The 7,407-nt window shown below is 45.4% G+C and overlaps 1 pseudogene; it reads right to left on the bottom strand.

Moving 5' to 3' along the window:
• Positions 1-1,204: 1,204 nt before the first annotated feature.
• LOC126012456 (uncharacterized) lies at positions 1,205-1,303 on the bottom strand (annotated as a pseudogene).
• Between the last annotated feature and the right edge of the window lie 6,104 nt (positions 1,304-7,407).

Raw genomic sequence — 7,407 nt, 5'->3', positions numbered from 1 at the left:
GCATCCCAGTGTCCCATATGGTCCCCTGTGCCTGCCAGGAGCTATTTCTGAGCAGACAGCCAGGAGTAACCCCTGAGCACCGCCGGGTGTGACCCCCCCAAAAAAAGAAATGAGTAAATTTTATAATTTGTAATATATATCTTAACAAAGCTGACATATTTAAAAGCATTTGTCTCAAGGAATGCTGTGAGGATGTAACAAAACCACCTTTATAGGGGCTGGATTGATGGTCAAAGGGTTAAGATGATAGGCATAGACAGACCCCATTTGATACCCTGAATACCACCAGGAACCTAGAGGCTCCTGATCCTGCTGGGGAGAATTGTTTGGGAGATTACTCCCTGTATGACAACAACAACAACAACAAATATCAGATGAATAAACTTTTCTACCAATCAAAGCAAAGAAAAAGGCGGGGCCGGGCGGTGGCGCTAGAGGTAAGGTGCCTGCCTTGCCTGTGCTAGCCTTGGATGGACAGTGGTTCGATCCCCCGGTTTCCCATATGGTCCCCCAAGCCAGGAGCGACTTCTGAGCGCATAGCCAGGAATAACCCCTGAGCGTCACCGGGTGTGGCCCAAAAACCAAAAAAAAAAAAAAAAAGAAAAAGAAAGGAAAAAGGCAAAACTCCATTCTTTTTTTGTTTTGTTTATTCAATTGGAATGACAGTATTCAGAGATCACTCCTGAGTGGGCTCATGCGGACCTTATGCAATGCTGGAAATTCAACTGGGGTTGACTACACATAAAGTAAATGCATTACCCATTGTACTGTCTCTCGGGATTTCAAACACACATTTCTAAAGTCCTTTTTTGGATCAGGGTAGGAGGGACTGATGGGTGTGACTGCATGGGCAGCTCTAAGGCTCTCAGCAAAACAGGAGCCAACCACAGGAGTGTACTGGCCCCATAGCCATCTGGGATGAGTTGCTCTTCAGCTACTGTGTCCTTGAGCTCATTATATTCAGCATGGTAAAGTGCCTCTTCCTAGAGAGGTTGATCTGCTAGCGGCCAGGGAACTTGAACTAGGCCAGACACGTGGCCTCCATGCTACTTGTTCTCTAGTTTCGTATGGATGAATATGGTGACTTGGTCAGTGTAGACCCTTGGCCACTATACCTTAGGGTTTTCCACAGATACCCTCTTATCTGTCTGAATCCTAAGACTGGGGAAAGTATGAGAGGAGATATGAATGTCAACCACAAAAGGGCTATCTCCAAGGTCCTTTAGGGAAACCCATACAAGCATAGGCTCCAGACCCTACCAATGAGACTGTTGTTTGCAAAGTAATTCATAGCCTAGTGAAAGAAATTACATAGGCAGAATAAAAGGAAAATCAAAAAATTAATAAATAGTGATCTAAGAATTAAACAAAGAAACATAATAAGGGGTAGTGGGGGGATGCTCTTTCTTTCCTTGCTAGGGAGTCAAACTCAAGACTTCATGGCCCGGAGAGATAGCACAGCGGCGTTTGCCTTGCAAGCAGCCGATCCAGGACCAAAGGTGGTTGGTTCGAATCCCGGTGTCCCATATGGTCCCCTGTGCCTTCCAGGAGCTATTTCTGAGCAGACAGCCAGGAGTAACCCCTGAGCAATGCCGGGTGTGGCCCAAAAACCAAAAAAAGGAAAAAAAAAAAAAAAAAAAAAAAAGAAAAGACTTTACCCATACAATAAAGGTACTCTAGCCTCTGAGTTACATTTCAGGCCCTGGGAAGATGGCTCAGAGGTCTGGAGAGAGAACTTGGCATGTGAGAACCCTAGCCTCGATCACTGGTACTTTGACCTCAAGCACTACCTGGAGTAGTTCCCAAGCATTATACCAGGTGTAAGGGCCCCTCCCCACAACCCAGTGAAAGATGACATGTTGGGTAAATAAATAATGAGAGAGAAATAACCTGCCTGTTCTTTCAGTAACTAATGGTAAATCTGATATGCTGGATATGGGAGTAGAGATGAATAGACTGGGAGGTCAGCATGTAAACAAATAAGCACCATAATTGCAAGATAAATACCGTGAAGAGAACACAGTGTAAGTCCAAGGGGAAAACTAGAATAATTTGTGACAAGTGATATCACTGAAGAAAAAGTCACGGCAGAAAAAGCTGCCTTACTTAAACTGATCTGACCCTCTGATTGGGCCAAATGACCAGCCTTCCCAGAAGCCAACAAGAACATCTTGCTTGAAAGAACTGATAAATCACCTGCCCATTTTTGCCTTGTGATTTTATCTGACCATTATATTTATTCACATTTATTTTGGGCCACTTTCAACTATACTCAGATATCACTCTTGGAGGTTGGAGCAATAACACAGAAAGTAGGGCATTTGTCTTGCATACAGCTGACCTGAGTTTAATTCCTGACATCTCATATGGTCCCCTGAGTGATTTCTGAGCACAAAGCCAGGAGTAACCCCTAGCGCTGCTGGGTGTGGCCCAAAAACTAAAAATAAATAAGTAAATAAATTCATTAAAAAAAAAGAATAGGGCCAGAGAGAAGCACAGCTGCCTTGCATGCAGCTGATCCAGGAGGGATGGTGGTTTGGATCCCGGCATCCCATATGATCTCTTGTGCCTGCCAGGAGCAATTTCTGAGCAAACCAGGAGTAACTCCTGAGCCCTGCTGGATGTGACCCAAAAGCAAACAAATAAGCAAACCCCCCCCCCAAATAAATAAAGTAATCAGGGGTTGGAGAGATAGCACAGCAATAGGGCATTTGCCTTGCACATAGCTGACCTGGAATTTTCTGAGTGCAGAGCTAGAAATAACCCTTGAGCACCATTGGGTGTGACCCAGAGACAAAAACAAAAACAGAAAAAAAAAAAAAAAGAAATCACTTGGAAGTGCTTGGGGGACCATATAGATTCTATATATTCTAGAATGTAGGGGATTGGGGCCCGGAGAGATAGCACAGCGGCGTTTGCCTTGCAAGCAGCCAATCCAGGACCAAAGGTGGTTGGTTCGAATCCCGGTGTCCCATATGGTCCCCCGTGCCTGCCAGGAGCTATTTCTGAGCAGGCAGCCAGGAGTAACCCCTGAGCACCGCCGGGTGTGGCCCAAAAACCAAAAAAAAAAAAAAAAAAAAAAGAATTTAGGGGATTGAACCTGCTTTAGCTGCTTGTAAGATAAGGTCCCTTATCTACTGTACTATCTCTCCAACCCCCTAACCATTATGTTTATTTATTACTCTATCCTCCATTCCTTCATTTTCCTTCCCTATTTCCCACCCCTTTCTATAAGAATCTCAGGCATGGAGCCAGAGAGATAGCTCAAGACTCTGGGAGCAGGTTTTGTATAAGGAATGCCCAATTTCAACCCCTAGTGTCTTCCTACACCACTAGGAGGGAACTCTAAGCACCTAAACCAGGAGTAACTCCTGAGCACCACCAGATGAGGACCAAAAAAAACCACAATAAAAATAATGAAAAGGAATCTCAAACCTGATTTCTTCTTCCTAAGGACATGTTTTTGTTTAGTTTTGGGGCGGTACTTAGGGCTTACTTCTTACTCTGCATTCAGGGATAACTTTTTTTTTAGTTTTTGGGTCACACCCGGCGGTGCTCAGGGGTTACTCCTGGCTGTCTGCTCAGAAATAGCTCCTGGCAGGCACAGAGGACCATATGGGACACCGGGATTCGAACCAACCACCTTTGGTCCTGGATCGGCTGCTTGCAAGGCAAACGCCGCTGTGCTATCTCTCCGGGCCCAGGGATAACTCTTGGCTGTACTCAACAAACTCAGGTGATTTATCTGCTGCTATACTATCTCATTGCCTCCTCCTGGAACATGTTTGATATACAGCTATTGCTTACTGTTTTCAAATAAATACATTTTGGGTTGACTGTTAATCTTGTTCTTCTGTAGATGGTTATTTAAGTAGAAAGGCCATGGGGCCGGGCGGTGGCGCTGGAGGTAAGGTGCCTGCCTTGCCTGCGCTAGCCTAGGACGGACCGCGGTTCGATCCCCTGGCGTCCCATATGGTCCCCCAAGAAGCCAGGAGCAACTTCTGAGCGCACAGCCAGGAGTAACCCCTGAGCGTCACAGGGTGTGGCCCAAAAACCAAAAAAAAAAAAAAAAAAAAAAGAAAGGCCAAGGAGGTCAGAGCAGTGGTTCAAGCGGTAAGGAGTCTGCCATGCCTGCGCTAGCCTAGGACGGACCAAGGTTCAATCCCCCAGCGTCCCATATGGTCTCCCAAGCCAGGAGCAATTTCTGAGTGCATAGCCAGGAGTAACCCCTGAGTGTCATCGAGTGTGGCCACCCTCACCCCAAAAAAGAAATAAATAAAAAGAAAGGTCAGAAAAGGTCTCTTCAAAGGGAAACCTCTTTTTTGTTGTTGTTTGTTTGTTTTTGTTTTTTTGGGCCACACCTGTTTGACACTCAGGGGTTACTCCTGGCTATGCGCTCAGAAATCGCCCCTGTCTTGGGGGGACCATATGGGATGCCGGGGGATCAAACTGCGGTCCGTCCTACGCTAGCGCTTGCAAGGCAGACACCTTACCTTTAGCACCACCTTCCCTGACCCTTTTTTGTTGTTGTTTTTGAGCCACACCTGGCAGTGTTCAGGTATTACTCCTGGCTCTGTGCTCAGAAATCTCTGGCAGGTTTGGGGAATAATATGAAATGCCAGGGATCGAATCCAGGCAAACATTCTACCTGCTGTGCTATCACTCTAAACCTTGGGACCTCTTTTTTTTTTTTTTGGTTTTTGGGTCACACCTGGCATTGCTCAGGGGTTACTCCTGGCTGTCTGCTCAGAAATAGCTCCTGGCAGGCACAGGGGACCATATGGGACACCGGGATTCGAACCAACCACCTTTGGTCCTGGATCGGCCGCTTGCAAGGCAAACGCCGCTGTGCTATCTCTCCGGGCCCGGGACCTCTTTTTTTTTTTTTTTTTTTTTTCTTTATTTTTATTTGTGGTGAAAAGAATCAGCCAAGTACCTCATGAATATAAGGCATGTGATTCTTTGTTTGCCATGTTTTTGTTATTCTTCATATGACTTTCTTTTCCTATCAAGGGAAAAAAGAACACTTGCTTACTTAACAAGTTCCTAAGGAAAAGAAGAAAGGTGAAGGTAAACTCCCCCAAACCCTACTGGACTCTTGTAGAATTGTATGGTTCTCTCTGATCAGACACGTAGATGTCTACATAGTCCAGGCCTGGGCTTAGTCAAAGGCAGGTGAATCTAACTTGTTACTATAAAATTTAATCTCACAAATAAGGGTGAACCACAGCTCACTCTGGGGTTGAAGTTATGGTAAAATTTGTCACAAACACAAATATAAAAAGCTTTTATTTGAATTTCATAGAAGTTGGAATAACAAGGGCCAGTGAGTGTATGTATTTAAACTTTAATAGGAAAAATAGAACTTTAATAGGCACTGTCTGAAGTTTTCCAAAGTTTGCTGTAACCTATTCTCCTAAGAGAGATATGAACAAGTTAACTTCCTTCCCTCCATTTTAGCCAATTTGTCTTTGTTTTTGTTTTTGGGCCACATTTGGCTGCACTCGGTGGTTACTCTTGGCACTATGCTCAGGAATCACTCCTTTGCAGGAGTGATTTGCAGGAGCACAGGAAAGGCAAAAGGAGGTTTGGATGCAGGGCTGGAGAGGTTTTATTTTCTTGTGTATCTTGGGTTACATTGGACAGTCACACTGCTCAGGGACCACTTCTGGCTCAGTGCTCTGCAATGTGTCCCATATACAAAGCCCTAACTCCAGCTCTCTGACCAATATCACTGACTCCCATGGCCAGACCTTGAAGTGTCTCCCCACTCGGTACCCATAGAGATTTTAGCCCAGCATGGTAGAATTATTATCTTTAATTTTTTTGGGGGGGTGCCACACCCGGTGATGCTCAGGGGTTACTCCTGGCTATGCACTCAGAAATCGCTTCTGGCTTAGGAAACCATATGGGATGCCGGGGAATTGAATTGCGATTCGTACTAGGTTAGCGCATGCAAGGAAAATGCCTTACCGCTTGTGCTACAGCTCAGCCCCATTATTTCTTTTATTTTTTTATTTTTATTTATTTTTTGGTTTTTGGGTCACACCCGGCAGCGCTCAGGGGTTACTCCTGGCTCTATGCTCAGAAATCACTCCTGGCAGGCTCGGGGGACCATATGGGATGCCGGGATTCAAACCACTGACTTTCCTCATGCAAGGCAAAAGCCTTACCTCCATGCTTTCTCTCCATCCCCCTATTATTATTATTATTATTAATATTATTATTGGTTTTTGGGTCACACCTGGCAGTGCTCAGGGGTTACTCCTGGATCTAGGCTCAGAAATTGCCCCTGGCAGGCACAGGGGACCATATGGGATGCTGGGATTTGAACCACTGTCCTTCTGCATGAAAGGCAAATGCCTTACCTCCATGCTATCTCTCCGGCCCATTTTAAACTTTATTTATTGATTGGTTTCTGGGCCATACCTGATGGTGCTCAGGGGTTACTCCTAGCTTTGTACTCAGAACTTGCCCCTGGCAGGCTGGGGGACCATATGGGATGCCGGGAATCAAACCGGGTCCCTCCCAGGTCGGCCACATTGCAAGGCAAAGGCCCCACCGCTGTGCTATCTCTCCGGCCCCTTCTTTTAATATTTTTTTTTTTTTTTTTGGTTTTTGGGCCACACCCGGTAACGCTCAGGGGTTACTCCTGGCTATGCACTCAGAAGTCGCTCCTGGCTTGGGGGACCATATGGGACGCCGGGGGATCGAACCGCGGTCCGTCTCCTAGGCTAGCGCAGGTAAGGCAGGCACCTTACCTCCAGCGCCACCGCCCGGCCCTTCTTTTAATATTTTTATTTAAAGAAAATGTACCACATACTTGACATAACAGATCATGATACACTTTTTTCAAGATGACAGAAAGCAAATTTATTTAAAAATAGAAAGAAAATAGAAAAAAAACTAAAAAAATGGAAGAGAAAAAGAAAGAAAGAAGAAAAAGTTTAGTAGCAAGTATATTTGTGAAAAGTATTGTATCTCCAATAAAGTCATTAATACAATAGCAGGTTTAGTAAGCTTTTTTTTTGGGGGGGGGCACACCTGGTGAGTAACAGGGGTTACTCCTGGCTATGCGCTCAGAAATCGCTTTTGGCTTGGGGGACCATATGGGATGCCAGGGGATCGAACCGCCGTCAGTCCTAAGTTAGTGTGTGCAAGACAAACACCCTATCGCTTGCACCTTGCACCACTGCTCTGGGCCCATTGAAGCTATTTTATTTTTATTTTTTTAATTTTTTTTATTTTTGGTCACAATCGGCAGTGCTCAGGGGTTACTCCTGGCTCTACACTCAGAAATCACTCCTGGCAGGCTTGCGGGACCATATGGGATGCCAGGATTCAAACCACCAACCTTCTGCATGCAAGCCTTACCTGCATACTATCTCTCTGGCCCCAGATTTCCCC

This window comes from Suncus etruscus, chromosome 6 (assembly GCF_024139225.1).
Source record: "Suncus etruscus isolate mSunEtr1 chromosome 6, mSunEtr1.pri.cur, whole genome shotgun sequence".
Classification (NCBI taxonomy): Eukaryota; Metazoa; Chordata; class Mammalia; order Eulipotyphla; family Soricidae; genus Suncus; species Suncus etruscus.
The sequence above is the reverse complement of the archived record's forward strand: the minus strand, read 5'-3'. Positions and strand labels throughout refer to the sequence as shown.